The sequence below is a fragment of the Arachis stenosperma genome, unplaced genomic scaffold, assembly GCF_014773155.1.
Source record: "Arachis stenosperma cultivar V10309 unplaced genomic scaffold, arast.V10309.gnm1.PFL2 arast.V10309.gnm1.Scaffold_100025, whole genome shotgun sequence".
NCBI lineage: Eukaryota > Viridiplantae > Streptophyta > Magnoliopsida > Fabales > Fabaceae > Arachis > Arachis stenosperma.
The window spans coordinates 2,685,156-2,703,947 of NW_026651369.1; the positions used below are offsets into that span (position 1 = coordinate 2,685,156).

The window sequence follows — 18,792 nt, forward strand, 5'->3', positions numbered from 1 at the left end:
CATCAACCTACAGAAAACATAAAATAACAATGGAAAATAGATAAATATAACATTTGGTTGCCTCCCAACAAACGCTTCTTTAATGTCAGTAGCTTGACAGTGGGCTCTCATGGAGCCTCACAGATAATCAGAGCAATGTTGGAACTTTCCAACACCAAACTTAGAGTTTGAATGTGGGGGTTCACACCAAACTTAGAAGTTGGTCGTGGCCTTCCTTCCAACACCAAACTTAGAGTTTGACTGTGGGGGCTCTGTTTGACTCTGTTTTGAGAGAAGCTCTTCATGCTTCCTTTGCATGGTTACAGAGGGATATCCTTGAGCCTTAAACACAAAGGATTTTTCATTCACTTGAATGATCAATTCTCCTCTGTCAACATCAATCACAGCCTTTGCTGTGGCTAGGAATGGTCTGCCAAGGATGATGGATTCATCCATGCACTTTCCTGTCTCTAGGAATATAAAATCAGCAGGGATGTAATAGTCTTCAATCTTTACCAGAACATCCTCTACAAGTCCATAAGCTTGTTTTCTTGAATTGTCTGCCATCTCTAGTGAGATTCTTGCAGCTTGCACCTCAAAGATCCCTAGCTTCTCCATTACAGAGAGAGGCATGAGGTTTATGCTTGACCCTAGGTCACACAGAGCCTTCTCAAAGGTTATGGTGCCTATGGTACAAGGTATTAAAAACTTCTCAGGATCCTGTCTCTTTTGAGGTAATCTTTGCCTAGTCAAGTCATCCAGTTCTTTGGTTAGCAAAGGAGGTTCGTTCTCCCAAGTCTCATTACCAAATAACTTGTCATTTAGCTTCATGATTGCTCCAAGGTACTTGGCAACTTGCTCTTCAGTGAAATCTTTATCCTCTTCAGAGGAAGAATACTCATCAGAGCTCATGAATGGCAGAAGTAAATCCAATGGAATCTCTATGGTCTCATTATGAGCCTTAGATTCCCATGGTTCCTCATTAGGGAACTCATTGGAGGCCAGTGGACGTCGATTGAGGTCTTCCTCAGTGGCGATCACTGCCTCTTCCTCCTCTCCAAGTTCGGCCATGTGGGTCATGTTAATGGCCTTGCATTCTCCTTTTGGATTCTCTTCTGTATTGCTTGGAAGAGTACTAGGAGGGAGTTCAGTAATTTTCTTGCTCAGTTGTCCCACTTGTGCCTCCAAATTCCTAATTGAGGACCTTGTTTTAGTCATGAAACTTTGAGTGGTTTTGATTAGATCAGAGACCATGGTTGCTAAGTCAGAGTGGCTCTGCTTAGAATTCTCTGTCTATTGCTGAGAAGATGATGGAAAAGACTTGCCATTGCTAAACCTGTTTCTTCCACCATTATTGTTGTTGAAACCTTGTTGAGGTCTCTGTTGATCCTTCCATGAGAGATTTGGATGATTTCTCCATGAAGGATTATAGGTGTTTCCATAGGGTTCTCCCATGTAGTTCACCTCTTCCATTGAAGGGTTCTCAGGATCATAAGCTTCTTCTTCAAATGAAGCATCCTTAGTACTGCCTGGTGCAGCTTGCATTCCAGACAGACTTTGAGAAATCATATTGACTTGCTGAGTTAATATTTTGTTCTGTTCCAATATGGCATTCAGAGTATCAATCTCAAGAACTCCTTTCTTCTGATTTGTCCCATTGTTCACAGGATTTCTTTTAGAAGTGTACATGAATTGGTTATTTGCAACCATTTCAATGAGTTCTTGAGCTTCTACAGGCGTCTTCTTCAGATGAAGAGATCCTCCAGCAGAGCTGTCCAATGACATCTTGGACAGTTCAGACAGACCATCATAGAAGATACCTATGATGCTCTATTCAAAAAGCATGTCAGGGGGACACTTTCTGATCAATTGTTTGTATCTTTCCCAAGCTTCATAGAGGGTTTCACCTTCCTTCTGTCTGAAGGTTTGGACTTCCACTCTAAGCTTACTCAATTTTTGAGGTGGAAAGAACTTTGCCAAGAAGGCATTGACTAGCTTTTCCCAAGAGTTCAGGCTTTCTTTAGGTTGTGAGTCCAACCATATCCTAGCTCTGTCTCTTACAGCAAAAGGGAATAGCATAAGTCTGTAGACCTCAGGGTCAACCCCATTAGTCTTGACAGTGTCACAGATTTGCAAGAATTCAGCTAAAAACTGATGAGGATCTTCCAATAGAAGTCCATGGAACTTGCAATTCTGTTGCATTAGAGAAACTAATTGAGGCTTAAGCTCAAAGTTGTTTGCTCCAATGGCAGGGATAGAGATGCTTCTCCCATAGAAGTTGAGAGTAGGTGCAGTAAAGTCACCCAGCACCTTCCTTGCATTGTTGGCATTGTTGTTGTTTTCGGCTGCCATGGGTTCTTCTTCTTTTAAGATTTCTGTTAGGTCCTCTACAGAAAGTTGTGCTTTAGCTTCTCTTAGCTTTCGCTTCACGGTCCTTTTAGGTTCAGGGTCAGCCTCAACAAGAATGCTTTTGTCTTTGCTCCTGTTCATATGAAAGAGAAGAGAACAAGAAAATATGGAATCCTCTATGTCACAGTATAGAGATTCCTTAAGGTGTCAGAGGAAAAGAAAAATAGAAGGAAGAGGTAGAAGAATTCGAACTTATCAAGAAAGATGGAGTTCGAATTGTGCATTGAGGAGGAGTGTTAGTCCATAAATAGAAGGATGTGAGAAGAGGGGAAGAAATTTTCGAAAATAAATTAAAAAGATTTTAAAAACATTTTGAAAAATACTAATTGATTTTCGAACACTAAGAGTGGAAAAGAAATCAAGTGATTTTTGAAAAAGATTTTGTAATTAGAAATGAAAAAGATATGATTGAAAACTATTTTGAAAAAGATGTAATTAATAAGATATGATTGAAAAGTTATGGTTTTAAAAAGATATGATTGAGAAGATATGATTTGAAAAACAATTTAAAAAGATTTGATTTTAAAAATTAATGACTTGGCTAACAAGAAAAGATATGATTCAAACATTAAACCTTTCTCAACAGAAAAGGCAACATACTTGAAATGTTGAATCAAATCATTAATTGTTAGCAAGTATCTTTGAAAAAAAAGAAAGAAATTGATTTTGAAAAGATATGATTGAAAAGATATGATTTGAAAAAGATTTGATTTTGAAAAATTTTGAAAACTTGAAAAAAAATTTGAATTAAAAACAAAATCTTCCCTCTTGTGCCATCCTGGCGTTAAACGCCCAGAATGGTATACATTCTGGTGTTTAACGCCCAAAACTCACCCCTTTTGGGCATTCAACGCCCAGCCAGGCACCCTGGCTGGCGTTTAAACGCCAGTTTCCCTTCCTCATTGGGCGTTTTGAACGCCCAGCCTTTTTTTGTGTAATTCCTCTGCTGAATATTCTGAATCTTCAATTCTCTGTATTATTGACTTGAAAAGACACAAATTAAAAATTGTTTGAATTTTTAATAATGAGGAATAATCAAAATGAAACTAAGATCAAATAACAATGCATGCAAGACACCAAACTTAGAAGTTTGTATACTATTGACACTAACAAAATGAGAATGCATATGAGAAACAACAAAACACTCAGGACAAGAGAATTTAAAGATCAAAACAAGGAAATCATCAAGAACAACTTGAAGAGCAATTAAGACACATGAATGAATTCAAAAAAATGCAAGAAGAATAGAAACATGCAGTTGACACCAAACTTAAAATTAGACACTAGACTCAAACAAGAAACAAAACATATTTTTGGTTTTAAGATTTTATAATTTTTTTGGATTTTTTCAAAAATTAAGTGGAAAAGAAAATAAAGATATCAAAATTCTTAATGAGAATTCCAGGAATCATGCAATGTTAGTCTAAAGTTTCAGTCTAAAGAAATTAGACATGGCTAGCCAAGCTTCAGCAGGACATTACATTCAAGAGCTAAATTGATGAGAATCAATCAGCTTTGGTGATGATAAGAACATCACCTTGAAACACTAGAATTCATTCTTAAGAACTCTGAAGAAAAATACCTAAGCTAAGCAACAAGATGAACCGTCAGTTATCCAAACTCAAACAATCCCCGGCAACGGCGCCAAAAACTTGGTGCACGAAATTGTGATCATCAATGGCGCCATCAACATGGTACGCTCAATTGCAATCTCAACTCTTTATCACAACTTCGCACAACTAATCCAGCAAGTGCATTAGGTCGTCCAAGTAATAAACCTTACGCGAGTAGGGGTCGATCCCACGGAGATTGTTGGTATGAAGCAAGCTATGGTCATCTTGTAAATCTCAGTCAGGTAGATTCAAATGGTTATGGATGATTTATGAATAAAGCATAAAATAAGGATAGAGATACATATGTAATTCATTGGTGAGAATTTCAGATAAGCGTATGGAGATGCTTTGTCCCTTCTGTCTCTCTGCTTTCTTACTGTCTTCATCCAATCCTTCTTACTCCTTTCCATGGCAAGCTGTATGTTGGGCATCACCATTGTCAGTGGCTACAGTCCCGTCCTCTCAGTGAAAATGTTCAACGCGCTCTGTCACAGCACGGCTATTCAGCTGTCGGTTCTCGATCATGTCGGAATAGAATCCATTGATTCTTTTGCGTCTGTCATGAACGCCCCACAATCGCGAGTTTGAAGCTCGTCACAGTCATTCAATCCTTGAATCCTACTCAGAATACCACAGATAAGGTTTAGACCTTCCGGATTCTCTTGAATGCCGCCATCAATTCTAGCTTATACCACGAAGATTCTGATTAAGGAATCCAAGAGATATCCACTCAATCTAAGGTAGAACGGAGGTGGTTGTCAGGCACACATTCATAGGTGAGAATGATGATGAGTGTCACGGATCATCACATTCATCAAGTTAAGGAACAAGTGATATCTTAGAACAAGAATAAGCTGAATTGAATAGAAGAACAGTAGTAATTGCATTAATACTCGAGGTACAGCAGAGCTCCACACCTTAATCTATGGTGTGTAGAAACTCCACCGTTGAAAATACATAAGAACAAGGTCTAGGCATGGCCGTGAGGCCAGCCCCCAAAACGTGATCAAAAGATTCAAAGATCTAAAGATGATCAAAGATCCAAAGATGAAAATACAATAGCAAAAGATCCTATTTGTAGAGAACTAGTAGCCTAGGGTTTACAGAAATGAGTAAATGACATAAAAATCCACTTCCGGGCCCACTTGGTGTGTGCTTGGGCTGAGCATTGAAGCTTTCATGTGTAGAGACTTTTCTTGGAGTTAAACGCCAGCTTTTGTGCCAGTTTGGGCGTTTAACTCCCATTCTTGTGCCAGTTCCGGCGTTTAACGCTGGGTAGTTTTGATCTGATTTGTTTGGGTAATAGCAATGAGATTCCCCAATATCATGCTAAGAATAGCTAGGATTTCCAGAAGAAGATACCATTCGTTTGATGAGAAATAAAAAGCGACGGTTTGGGCCATCAAATCTCAGGCAAAGTATGGACTATTATACATTGCTGGAAAGCCCAGGATGTCTACTTTCCAACGCTGTTGAGAGCGCGCCGATTGGGCTTTTGTAGCTCCAGAAAATCCACTTTGAGTGCAGGGAGGTTAGAATCCAACAGCATCTGCAGTCCTTTTCAGCCTCTGAATCAAATTTTTGCTCAGGTCCCTCAATTTCAGCCAGAAAATACCTGAAATCACAAAAAAAACACACAAACTCATAGTAAAGTCAAGAAAAGTGAATTTTAACTAAAAACTAATAAAAAATAATAAAAACTAACTAAAACATACTAAAAACATACTAAAAACAATGTCAAAAAGCGTATAATTATCCGCTCATCAAGGGACCTGAGCAAAACTCTGATAAGAAGGCTGACAAAGGACTGCTGATGCTGTTGGATTCTGAGCTCCCTGCACTCAAAATGGATTTTATGGAGCTACAGAACTCCAAATGGCACGCTCTCAACGGCGTTGGAAAGTAGACATCCAGAGCTTTCCAGAAATATATAATAGTTCATACTTTATTCAAGATTAGACGATGCAAACTGGAGCTCAACGCCAGTTTCATGCTGCATTCTGGTGTCAAACACCAGAAACACGTCACGAACCAGAGTTGAATGCCAAAAACATGTTAGAACTTGGCGTTCAACTCCAAAAGAAGCCTCTGTACATGTAAAACACAAGCTCAGCCCAAGCACACACCAAGTGGGCCCCGGAAGTGGATTTCTGCATCAATTACTTACTTCTGTAAACCCTAGTAGCTAGTCTAGTATAAATAGAACTTTTTACTATTGTACTAGGGGTCCTTCTCCCTATTTTCAAAGTCATATCACGTTTTGGGGGCTGGCCATTCCGCCATGCCTGGACCACCATCACTTATGTATTTTCAACGGTGGAGTTTCTGCACACCATAGATTAAGGGTGTGGAGCTCTGCTGTACCTCGAGTTTTAATGCAATTACTACTATTTTCTATTCAATTCAGCTTATTCTTATTCTAAGATATTCGTTGCACTTCAACATGATGAATGTGATGATCCGTGACACTCATCATCATTCTCACTTATGAACGCGTGATTGACAACCACTTCCGTTCTACATTAGACCGAATGCATATCTCTTGGATTCCTTAATCAGAATCTTCGTGGTATAAGCTAGAATTGATGGCGGCATTCATGAGAATCTGAAAAGTCTAAACGTTGTCTGTGGTATTCCGAGTAGGATTCAGGGATTGAATGACTGTGACGAGCTTCAAACTCGCGATTGTTGGGCGTGATGACAAGCGCAAAAGAATCAATGGATTCTATTCCGACATGATCGAGAGCCGACAGATGATTAGCCGTGCTGTGACAGAGCATTTGGACCATTTTCACTGAGAGGATGGGATGTAGCCATTGACAACGGTGATGCCCTATATACAGATTGCCATGGAAAGGAGTAAGAAGGATTGAAGGAAGGCAGTAGGAAAGCAGAGATCCAACAGGGACAAAGCATCCCCATACACTTATCTGAAATTCTCACCAATGATTTACATAAGTATTTCTATCTTTATTTTCTGTTTATTTATTATTATTATTCGAAAACTCCATAACCATTTATTATCCGCCTAACTGAGATTTACAAGATGACAATAGCTTGCTTCATACCAACAATCTCCATGGGATCGACCCTTACTCATGTAAGGTTTATTACTTGGACGACCCAGTGCACTTGCTGGTTAGTTGTGCGAAGTTGTGAAGAAAGTGCTGAGTTATAAACACGCATACCAAGTTGAATGCCATTATTAGAGATCACAATTTCGTGCACCACTTACCAGGCTGCCCATGAAACCTCCGAAGAAGCAATAGCCAATGTTATTGTTTCTGGGTTCAGTGGTCAACTCAAAGGATGGTGAGATAACTACCTTTCCGATAGCCAAAACACTCAATCTTTTCTGCTATCAAAGTTGATGATCAAAATGAACCCATCATTGGTGATGACGGAGAACCCATCCCTGATGCCGTTAACACCTTAATCTTTACCATAGCCAGCCACTTCATTAGTGACCCATCTCTTTGGAAAGATCGTTCTGCCGAATTACTTTCCAATCTAAGGTGGAAAACTTTGTCTGACTTTCGATGGTATAAGGACACCTTCCTTACTAGGGTCTATACCAGAGAAGACACTCAACAACCCTTTTGGAAAGAAAAATTTCTTGCAGGACTTCCCAAATCACTGGGAGATAAAGTAAGGGACAAAATTCGCAGCTTAACTCCAAATGGGATAATATCCTATGATGAGTTGAGTTATGGCCAGCTCATCTCTTTCATCCAAAAGGTTACTCTGAAGATTTGTCAAGATGATAAAATCCAAAGGCAACTTGCTCGTGAGAAAACCCAAAATCGTATCGATCTGGAACTTTCTGTGAACAATTTGGTTTTCCTGCTTGTCATCCAAGGAAATCTAAAAGACCATCCAATCGAAAAGTTTTTAAACCTATTCCTAAAAAGAATTTCAGAAGATCCAGAAAAGGTTTTCAAAAACCCAACAATGAAAAAGTTTCCAAAAGAATTTTCAAAACCACCCCCAAAACAACCCCATTATTTGCTATACATGTAAGAAACTAGGACATATTAGCAAATATTGTCGGTTAAAAGGAAAGATTAATAATCTAAACCTTGATCCTTTGATTGAGGAATAGATTAATAATCTTTTGATAGAAAATTCTGATGACGATTATGACCTAGAATCTTCGAATGATATCAATAACATCCAAGTAGATGACATTGAATCATCCTCAGATTCAGATGTCAAGCAAATTAATGTTTTATCCAAATATTAAGATCTCTTATTTGACGCTATTGAGGCTATTGACAATCCAGAACAAAAGAAAGACTTTCTTTTGAAATTGAAAAGATCTTTGCAAAAGGAGAAAAAATAAAAAATTTGGTCCTTAGCAATAAATATGACGTCAAACCTATTTTTAAAAAATTAGAAAAACAAGTTATTCGTCCCATAACCATCCAGGATCTTTAAACAGAGGTTAACAACCTTAAGAAGGAAATCCAGGAAATCAAAAGAAATCAGGACGATGATCGAATCATTCTCTCGCAGATAATGCAACAAGAAGAGTCTGATGATGAAGAGCTTGATTCTCTTTTAAACCAAACTGAGTGTTCTAAGGAACAAGAAAATAAAATTTCTAACGACAACGAGGGAAAAGAAATTTTGAGAATAATAGATGTATTTTCTTTTATGAAACATCGTGTTCATATTCGAATTGTCGTTAAAGATTTTGTTTTTGAAACCATTGCACTCTTTGACTTAGATGCAGATTCAAACTGTATTAAGGAAGGTCTGATCCCCACAAAATATTTCAAAAAATATATTGAACGTCTTAGCTCAATAACGGGCGAAAGGCTAAGTATCAATTTTAAACTAACCGATATTTTTGTTGAAAAGGGTAATCTTAGAATTCCCACCGAATTTATTATAGCAAAGAATATAAAAATGATGTAGTCTTGGGGACACCTTTCATAATCCTTTTGTTTCCGTATCTAGCAGATTTTCCTGGACTAACCTCTTTTGTGAGAGGACAGGTAACTTTCTTTGAGTTCCTAGACTCGCCCAAGCAGAGATCTCTAAACCTAATTGAATCCAAAACCAAACAGATTTGCTTTTTAAAAGAAGAAATGTCTTTCAAACCCCTTGAATCACAACTTTTTAAACCAAAGATTCAAGAAAAAATAAAAATCTTTCAAATCAAATTGAAGAGTCTATCTGTTCTGATTTGCCTCATGCCTTTTGGAATAGGAAAGAACACATTGTTGATCTTCCCTATGAAAGAGATTTCAAGGAATAAAAAATCCCTACAAAAGCCCACCCCATTCAAATGAATGAGCAGCTTTTGCAGCATTGTCAAAAAGAAATTAAAGATCTCTTAGATAAAGGATTAATTCATCCTAGCAAGAGTCCTTGGTCCTGCTATGATTTTTGATGACAAGTCATCTTAGCCTAGTTTCACTAGTCTTTTTCTTTTGTTTTCACTTGAATTATGCATTTTCTTGAGCTCTAAGCAAGCCAATTTGGGTAGATTTTCATGATTCCTTTGATTGAATCAACCATAGATGAATTAATGCAATTTCATGAGGTTTTATGCTATATTTGTTACATATTGTGAAAGAATGAATATCTCATGATTTTGAGCATAGCTTTGATGTGTTTGGTTGATTAATGATAGGTGAAGAAAGCTTAGAGAAAGGTTGAAGCAAGAAGGAATGGCTAGGAGGAAGAGAGGACAAAAAGTTTGAGCAAAAGTTTGCCTCAAACTTTAGCTCAAACTTTTGGAATAAGTGAAAATGAACCAGGAAGCAAAAAGCTGGACCACAAGTTAGCCTCAAACTTTTGCACAAACTTTTGGGTAAAAAGTTTGCGCCAACGTTAGCCCCTAACTTTTTGGCTAACGTTGGCACATGAAAAACACCCCCTGGCCACCAAAAGTTTGCGCCAACGTTAGCCTCTAACTTTTGGGCTAACGTTGGCGCCATAAGTGCACTAAGGAAGGCCAACGTTGGAGCAAAAGTTAGACCCCTAACTTTTGCACCAACGTTGGTATCAGCAAAATGAGGAGGCTGAGGTGAAAAGTTTGAGTAAAAGTTAGCCTCAAACTTTTACTCAAACTTTTGCAAAACTCCAATCCGGTTCAATTGGTTCACTTTGATTCCTCTCCAAACTCCAAAAGCAATCAACCAAGGCCTCTCTCAACCCAATTCCACCAAGAGCAAAGGCCCAACTCAAGGCTTGAAGATCATTTGAAGAAAGTGTATAAATAGGATAGAATTCAAGTCGTTCGGGGAGCTTTTTCTTTTAGTTTTTAGAATAGTTTTCGGAGAGCTTTTGGTATTGAGTGATCTTTAATTTCTTAGTCTCGGGGAAGGAGAATTCACTTCTCTTCCTCTTAGTTTTATTGCTTTCAATTTCAATTACAATTGTCTTGGATCTTGGGTTGGAGAATTGAAGAAATTCTGTTTCAATCTCATCCTTGGATCTCTCTGTTTATTTACTGCTTAATTGAATTTCAGTTTCGATTAATTGCTCTTCATCTACTTTCTTTGCAAATTTACATTTCCCTTGCAATTGTTCTTGTTGGATCTAGGAAGGCATTGAGATCTAGACTTGGTTTTCTAGTCTCTGGGTCCTGAGATCTGATTCCAAAGTTTACATTCTGTTTTTGCTTTTCATGTTCATTTACTTGTTTTGCTTCAGATCCGATTCAACCCAAACCCTCTTTTACTCTTCTGTTTGATGCAATTTACTTTTCCTTGTTTAAATTCTGCAAATCCAATCCCCAATCCCCTTTATAATTCAAGCCATTTACATTTCTTGCAATTTAAGATTCTGCAATTTACATTTCTTGCGTTCTAAGTTTCTGCCATTTAATTTCTTGCACTTTAAGATTCAGCACTTTAAATTTCAGTTCTCTTTAATTTCATGCAATTTCCCCATTCCCTTTACTTTCCATGCAATTTAAATTCTGCAAATCACAAATCACTCAACCAAATCTTGATTCGCTTGACTAAATCAACCACTAAACCAAAATTGCTCAATCCTTCAATCCCTGTGGGATCGACCTCACTCCCGTGAGTTATTATTACTTGATGCGACCCGGTGCACTTGCCGGTGAGTTTTGTGTCGGATCGTTTTCCGCACATCAAGTTTTTGGCGCCGTTGCCGGGGATTGATTAGATTGACAATGATTAAGTGAGGTGGTAGTTTAGATCAAGCACTTTTTCTTTAATTTTGACTAACCTACTAACTGTTTGAAGATTTGCCTCTATTAACACGCTAACTGTTTGAGGTTTTGTCTCAATTAACTACACTCTATTCTCAAAAATACCACTGTGTATTCCTTGTGATTGATTTATATGTCACAGGAAAGAAGAGCAGCCAGAGGGAAGGATATCATTGAAGAAGGAGTTTCTGAGAAAGAAGAACACCACAACATGAAGCCGCAACTCATTACACTAATAGAGAACAATTGTTCCTATGGTGGAAATCCATTGGAGGATCCTAAACAGCACCTATCCATTTTTCTGAGGACCTGTAGTGTTGTCAACTTCGATAGTATAAATCATGATGCCTATAAGCTCTTGCTATTTCCTTTTTCACTGAAGGTTGAAGCGGCACAATGGCTTGAAACTCTTCCTCAAGGAAGTATCACTAGTTGGGATGATTTGGTTGCCAAATTTCTAGCCAAATTCTCCTCATCCCAACAAAACATCAAGATGAAAGAGGGAATACATCCATTCATACAAGGAGAGGAAGAACCATTGTTCAAAACATGGGAAAGATACAAGAAGGCAAATGACAAAGTGGCTTTCCAAGCGTTCTATGAAGGATTAACCCCAGAAATGAGAAGAGTGGTGGATTACTTCTCAGATGATTTACTCAAAGCAACAGCAACTGGTCAAGGAACTCCAAGGTTCAATGACAAGAGAACCAACAACCAACACTCATTTGAGATACCACAGAATGCAACTTCGGAGAAAGATACAATGAATCCTGAAGGAATGAAGGCAGTTATGAATCAAAGCAAACAGCTACATCAGCAAACTCAGCAACAATTGGAGTCAATGGCTAGACAAATTGATTTTCTCCATTCCACTACAGTGAATGCATAGTTTCCATCATGGAAACCACATTCTTATCTCAGAATGAGGGAACTTCAACATCAGGAACCAAGGAACTTCAACTACAACAACCACTTCCCAAACCTGCAACAACATCACCACACAATCTCACAAAATTCTCAAAGGATCACCAATCTAGAGATTGTAGTAGAGAGAATGATGACACATCAAGAGATGATGAACAAACACTATGAGAACTTACTCGGGGAATTGGGAAGCAAATAGAACAATTAGCCAAGAACCTCACAGAAACAAGTGAGGAGAGGGCTAACAGAAAAGAATCACTCATCCGGGATGAGCAGCACAAAGCAAAGCCTCACTTGGAAAAACAATGGGACAAGGTGAAGGATGCTCAGAATCTGAGCTGAGCAATCACAGAGAATGTCAAGCTAGTGACAATAAAAGAGTGCTTGTTGGGAGGCAACCCAACCTGAGGTAGTTCTCTTTTCATATCTATTTCAATAAAAAGGTTAACTAACTTTATCTAGATTGCAAGAAGCTAAGTTTGGTGTTGCACACCAAAACAATCTAAGGAAGAATGAAGAATTCTAAGTTTGGTGTTCCACCAAAATCCCATTATAACACACATTATCACCTTATGCATAATATGGGCTTCAAGCATACTGGATGAATTAGTTAACTATTTTGCTGTTTTCTAGTTTTCAGCCTTATTACTTTTGAGAAAGAAAAAAAGAATTTCACACATGGTTAATGAAAACCTTTGGCAAGGTACTAAGTTTGGTGTTCCCACACCAAAGTAAGTTCAAAAAGCCTACAAATAAATCATGCAGACTAACCACTGTTTCTAAGTGCTTGGGGAACAAGCAACTTCCAATATCACTGCAGAATATCATACAAACTTTTGGAGATTTTTAGCATCATCAACCAAAGAGGTGAAAGATGAACATGAAAGTCAGCGTTGATGATGATGAGAAGAAGGAAAGCAAGTGAACTCCAACAGGTTGTATTGTTAAGTGATTGTTTTACATCAAATATTGCTGTAATTGAAAGTTGGATTGTATCCTTATTTGCCCTGCCTGTCTGCATAGTATAGTTTTCTTTATATACCCCTGCCTGCCTGCATAGCATAGTCTTTCTTTATAATTCAATAAGCAAGATGCTTGATTATTCACAACATTCTTATCTTCAAAACTTGTTTGCACTCAATTTTCAAGAATGCATCACATGAAAGTTCTTTGAAACGAAGGATTGAGGAATTAAACAATTTTGAGGTAAGCAAAAGATTAGGGGAAGTGGTGGTTCTAGTTGTATGATTATGTATTGAGGTTGCATGCTTGTGAAAACTTGCATGGGAGCTCATAGGCAGGATATGAAGTTCAAAGAAGTATTGTGGAGATTCTCAAAAATCAATTGATCCGAGAAGCAGCAAACAAAACAAAAAGAAAAGTAAAGAAAATACAAAAACAAAAAGAACATGGCCCAAGGCTCTGAGCATCAATTACTAGGCAGAAAAAGAAAGAAACAAACAAAAACTCAAAGAGTTGTTATCCTAGTAAATGCTTGTGGTTGAAGTGTGTCAAGGAAAGAGGCTTGAGCAAGTAAATCCTTAGGGGTGCTTTAACACCTAATACCTTAAAACCAACTGGTTTAGGAGTATTGATTGAAAACTTATTTAAAGAGCCGCTTTGAGACATGACACTTAGAGTCGAGGCCAAAGCACAGAAACTATAAGCTGCTTCAAGGTGATTACATATAAAGAGATCTCTATGATACCATTTGGATGAAAATCCTAAGACCTACGACTCCCAATATGTAAGGACTAGTGAGCACTGAAGCCCTTGCATGAGCATATAATTTAGAGTTCACCCCACTGTTACTTAATCACTTCACTCACTGTACTTTACAAGTGTTCTTCAATCCATCTTAATTGAAAGAACCTCTGAGCATAATTCATTTCTTGCTTGGGGACAAGCAAGCTTTAAGTTTGGTGTTGTGATGACAAGTCATCTTAGCCTAGTTTCACTAGTCTTTTTCTTTTGTTTTCACTTGAATTATGCACTTTCTTGAGCTCTAAGCAAGCCAATTTGGGTAGATTTTCATGATTCCTTTGATTGAATCAACCATAGATGAATTAATGCAATTTCATGAGGTTTATGCTATATTTGTTACATATTGTGAAAGAATGAATATCTCATGATCTTGAGCATAGCTTTGATGTGTTTGGTTGATTAATGATAGGTGAAGAAAGCTTAGAGAAAGGTTGAAGCAAGAAGAAATGGCTAGGAGGAAGAGAGGACAAAAAGTTTGAGCAAAAGTTTGCCTCAAACTTTAGCTCAAACTTTTGGAATAAGTGAAAATGAACCAGGAAGCAAAAAGCTGGACCACAAGTTAGCCTCAAACTTTTGCACAAATTTTTGGGTAAAAAGTTTGCGCCAACGTTAGTCCCTAACTTTTTGGCTAACGTTGGCACATGAAAAACACCCCCTGGCCACCAAAAGTTTGCGCCAACGTTAGCCTCTAACTTTTGGGCTAACGTTGGCGCCATAAGTGCACTAAGGAAGGCCAACGTTGGAGCAAAAGTTAGACCCCTAACTTTTGCACCAACGTTGGTATCAGCAAAATGAGGAGGCTGAGGTGAAAAGTTGGAGTAAAAGTTAGCCTCAAACTTTTACTCAAACTTTTGCAAAACTCCAACCCGGTTCAATTGGTTCACTTTGATTCCTCTCCAAACTCCAAGAGCAATCAACCAAGGCCTCTCTCAACCCAATTCCACCAAGAGCAAAGGCCCAACTCAAGGCTTGAAGATCATTTGAAGAAAGTGTATAAATAGGATAGAATTTAAGTCGTTCGGGGAGCTTTTTCTTTTAGTTTTTAGAATAGTTTTCGGAGAGCTTTTGGTATTGAGTGATCTTTAATTTCTTAGTCTCGGGGAAGGAGAATTCACTTCTCTTCCTCTTAGTTTTATTGCTTTCAATTTCAATTACAATTGTCTTGGATCTTGGGTTGGAGAATTGAAGAAATTCTGTTTCAATCTCATCCTTGGATCTCTCTGTTTATTTACTGCTTAATTGAATTTCAGTTTCGGTTAATTGCTCTTCATCTACTTTCTTTGCAAATTTACATTTCCTTTGCAATTGTTCTTGTTGGATCTAGGAAGGCATTGAAATCTAGACTTGGTTTTCTAGTCTCTGGGTCCTGAGATCTGATTCTAAAGTTTACATTCTGTTTTGCTTTTCATGTTCATTTACTTGTTTTGCTTCAGATCCGATTCAACCCAAACCCTCTTTTACTCTTCTGTTTGATGCAATTTACTTTTCCTTGTTTAAATTCTGCAAATCCAATCCCCAATTCCCTTTATAATTCAAGCCATTTACATTTCTTGCAATTTAAGATTCTGCAATTTACATTTCTTGCGTTCTAAGTTTCTGCCATTTAATTTCTTGCACTTTAAGATTCAGCACTTTAAATTTCAGTTCTCTTTAATTTCATGCAATTTCCCCATTCCCTTTACTTTCCATGCAATTTAAATTCTGCAAATCACAAATCACTCAACCAAATCTTGATTCGCTTGACTAAATCAACCACTAAACCAAAATTGCTCAATCCTTCAATCCCTGTGGGATCGACCTCACTCCCGTGAGTTATTATTACTTGATGCGACCCGGTGCACTTGCCGGTGAGTTTTGTGTCGGATCGTTTTCCGCACATCAATTTTTATGTTAATAAACAAGCTGAGATAGAACGAGGATCTCCTAGACTCGTTATCAATTAAAAACTTTTAAACCAAGATTTGCAATAGATTCGTTATCCTATCCCAAACAAAAAGGATTTGCTTAATAGATTAAACGCCGCAAACATCTTTTCAAAATTTGATATGAAATCCGGTTTTTGGCTGATCTAAATGACGAAATCAGACCGATATAAAACAGCATTTACAGTTCCATTCGTTCAATATGAATGGAATGTAATGCCTTTTGGTCTGAAAAATGCCCCTTCTAAATTTCAAAAAATTATGAATGATATCTTCAACCCATACTGAAACTTTACAATCGTTTATATTGATGATGTCTTAATCTTTTCCTAAATTTTAGATGAACATTTTAAGCATGTTAAAACTTTTACGTACATTATAAAAAAACGGTCTTATTGTCTCTAAATCAAAAATTGTTTTATTCCTAACAAAAATCCGTTTTCTTGGTCATATAATTTTCCAAGGAACTATAACTCCAATTGAAAGATCAATTTTGTTTGTAGAAAAGTTTCCAGATTATATCCTTAATAAACCTTAACTCCAGAGGTTCCTAGGATGTCTCAATTATGTATTCATATTTCATCCCAAACCTTAACAACCTCATTAAGCCTCTCCATGATAGGCTTAAGAAAAATCCTCCACCACGGATAGACAAGCATTCTGATATTATCAGATTTTTTAAAACCAAAGTCTGCAATCTTCCTTGTCTTTACCTACATGTTCCTCATGCATTCAAGATAGTAGAAATAGATGCATCAGATTTAGGATATGGGGGTATCCTAAAACAAAAATTGCATGATAAAGAATGTATCATTGCGTTTACATCTAAACATTGGAATAGCATTCAATAAAACTATTCCACAATCAAAAAAGAGATTTTAGCCATAGTTTTATGCATTACAAAATTTCAATCTGACTTACTCAATCAAAAATTTTTAGTCCGAGTTGATTGTAAATCAGCCAAAGACATTTTACAAAATGATGTTAAAAACCTCGCATCAAAACAAATTTTTGCCGGTGGCAAGCCATTTTAAGTGTTTTTTATTTTGATATTGAGCACATCAAGGGTAACTTAAACTCTCTCCCTGACTTTCTCACACGTGAATATTTGCAGGGAGACTAGCAAGGATACGACAATGCCTAAAAAAGCAACTTTAGCCTCTGTTAGAGGCAGAGGCGTTCGCCTAGCCCTACCAGGGCCAATCAGAAAATCAGGGTCTAGCACCCCAATTGGGTCATTGGTGGACAAAATTGTGATCAACAATAATGGCTCTTTGGCATGTGCCTATAAACTAACTCAGCACTTTCTTTCCACAACTCCGTTCAACTTAACCAGCAAGTGTACTGGGTCATCCAAGTAATACCTTACGTGAGTAAGGGTCGATCCCACAGAGATTGTTGGTATGAAGCAAGCTATGGTCACCTTGTAAATCTCAGTTAGGCAGATTAAATGGTTATAGATTTCGAAAATTAATAATAAATAGAAAATAAAAAGGGATAGAAATACTTATGTAAATCAAACGTGGGAATTTCATATAGGCGTGTGGAGATGCTAGAATCCTTTCGAATCTCTACTTTCTTATTGCTTTCATCCAATCCTTCTTACTCCTTTCCATGGCAAGCTGTATGTAGGGCATCACCATCATCAATGGCTACTTTTACTCCTCTCGGAAAAATGGTCCTATGCGCTGTCACTGCACGGCTAATCGTCTGGAGGCATCACCCTTGTTGATGGCTACATCCCATCCTCTTAGTGAAAATGGTCCAAATGCTCTGTCACAGCACGGCTAATCATCTATCGATTCTCAATCAGGTTGGAGTAGAATCCCTTGATTCTTTTGCATTTGTCATCACGCCCAGCCTTCAGGAGTTTGAAGCTCGTCACAGTCATTCAATACCGGGATCCTACTCGGAATACCTGGTGCACGAAATTGTGATCATCAATGGCGCCATCAACATGGTACGCTCATTGCAATCTCAACTCTTTATCACAACTCCGCACAACTAACCAGCAAGTGCACTGGGTCGTCCAAGTAATAAACCTTACGCGAGTAAGGGTCGATCCCACGGAGATTGTTGGTATGAAGCAAGCTATGGTCACCTTGTAAATCTTAGTCAGGCAGACTCAAATGGGTATAGATGATGAATAAAACATAAAGATAAAGACAGAGATACTTATGTATATCATTGGTGAGAGCTTCAGATAAGCGAATGAAGATGCTTGTCCCTTCCGTCTCTCTGCTTTCCTACTGTCTTCATCCAATCCTTCTTACTCCTTTCCATGGCAAGCTTATGCAAGGGTTTCACCGTTGTCAGTGGCTACCTCCCATCCTCTCAGTGGAAATGTTCAACGCACCCTGTCACGGCACGGCTATCCATCTGTCGGTTCTCGATCAGGCCGGAATAGAATCCAGTGATTCTTTTGCGTCTGTCACTAACGCCCCGCCCTCAGGAGTTTGAAGCACGTCACAGTCATTCAATCATTGAATCCTACTCAGAATACCACAGACAAGGTTAGACCCTCCGGATTCTCTTGAATGCCGCCATCAGTTCTTGCCTATAACACGAAGACTCTGATCTCACGGAATGGCTGGCTCGCTTGTCAGGCGAGCACTCGGTTGTCAGGCGATCAACCATGCATCGTGTATCAGGAATCCAAGAGATATTCACCTAATCTAAGGTAGAACGGAGGTGGTTGTCAGTCACACGTTCATAGGTGAGAATGATGATGAGTGTCACAGATCATCACATTCATCAAGTTGAAGAACAAGTGATATCTTGGAACAAGAACAAGCGGAATTGAATAGAAGAACAATAGTAATTGCATTAATACTCGAGGTACAGCAGAGCTCCACACCTTAATCTATGGTGTGTAGAAACTCCACCGTTGAAAATACATAAGAACAAGGTCTAGGCATGGCCGAATGGCCAGCCTCCCAAAGTGATCAAAAGATCTAAAGATCAAAAGATTCCAAAGATCAGAAGATGA

General features: G+C 38.1%; 1 non-coding gene across 1 annotated transcript; it reads left to right on the top strand.

Annotated features, from left to right (window-relative positions):
- Positions 1–1,818: 1,818 nt before the first annotated feature.
- On the top strand, positions 1,819–1,926 carry LOC130959940 (small nucleolar RNA R71). Its single transcript, XR_009078928.1, has one exon. It is a non-coding gene; the product is annotated as a small nucleolar RNA R71 (small nucleolar RNA).
- The last annotated feature ends 16,866 nt before the right edge of the window (positions 1,927–18,792 follow it).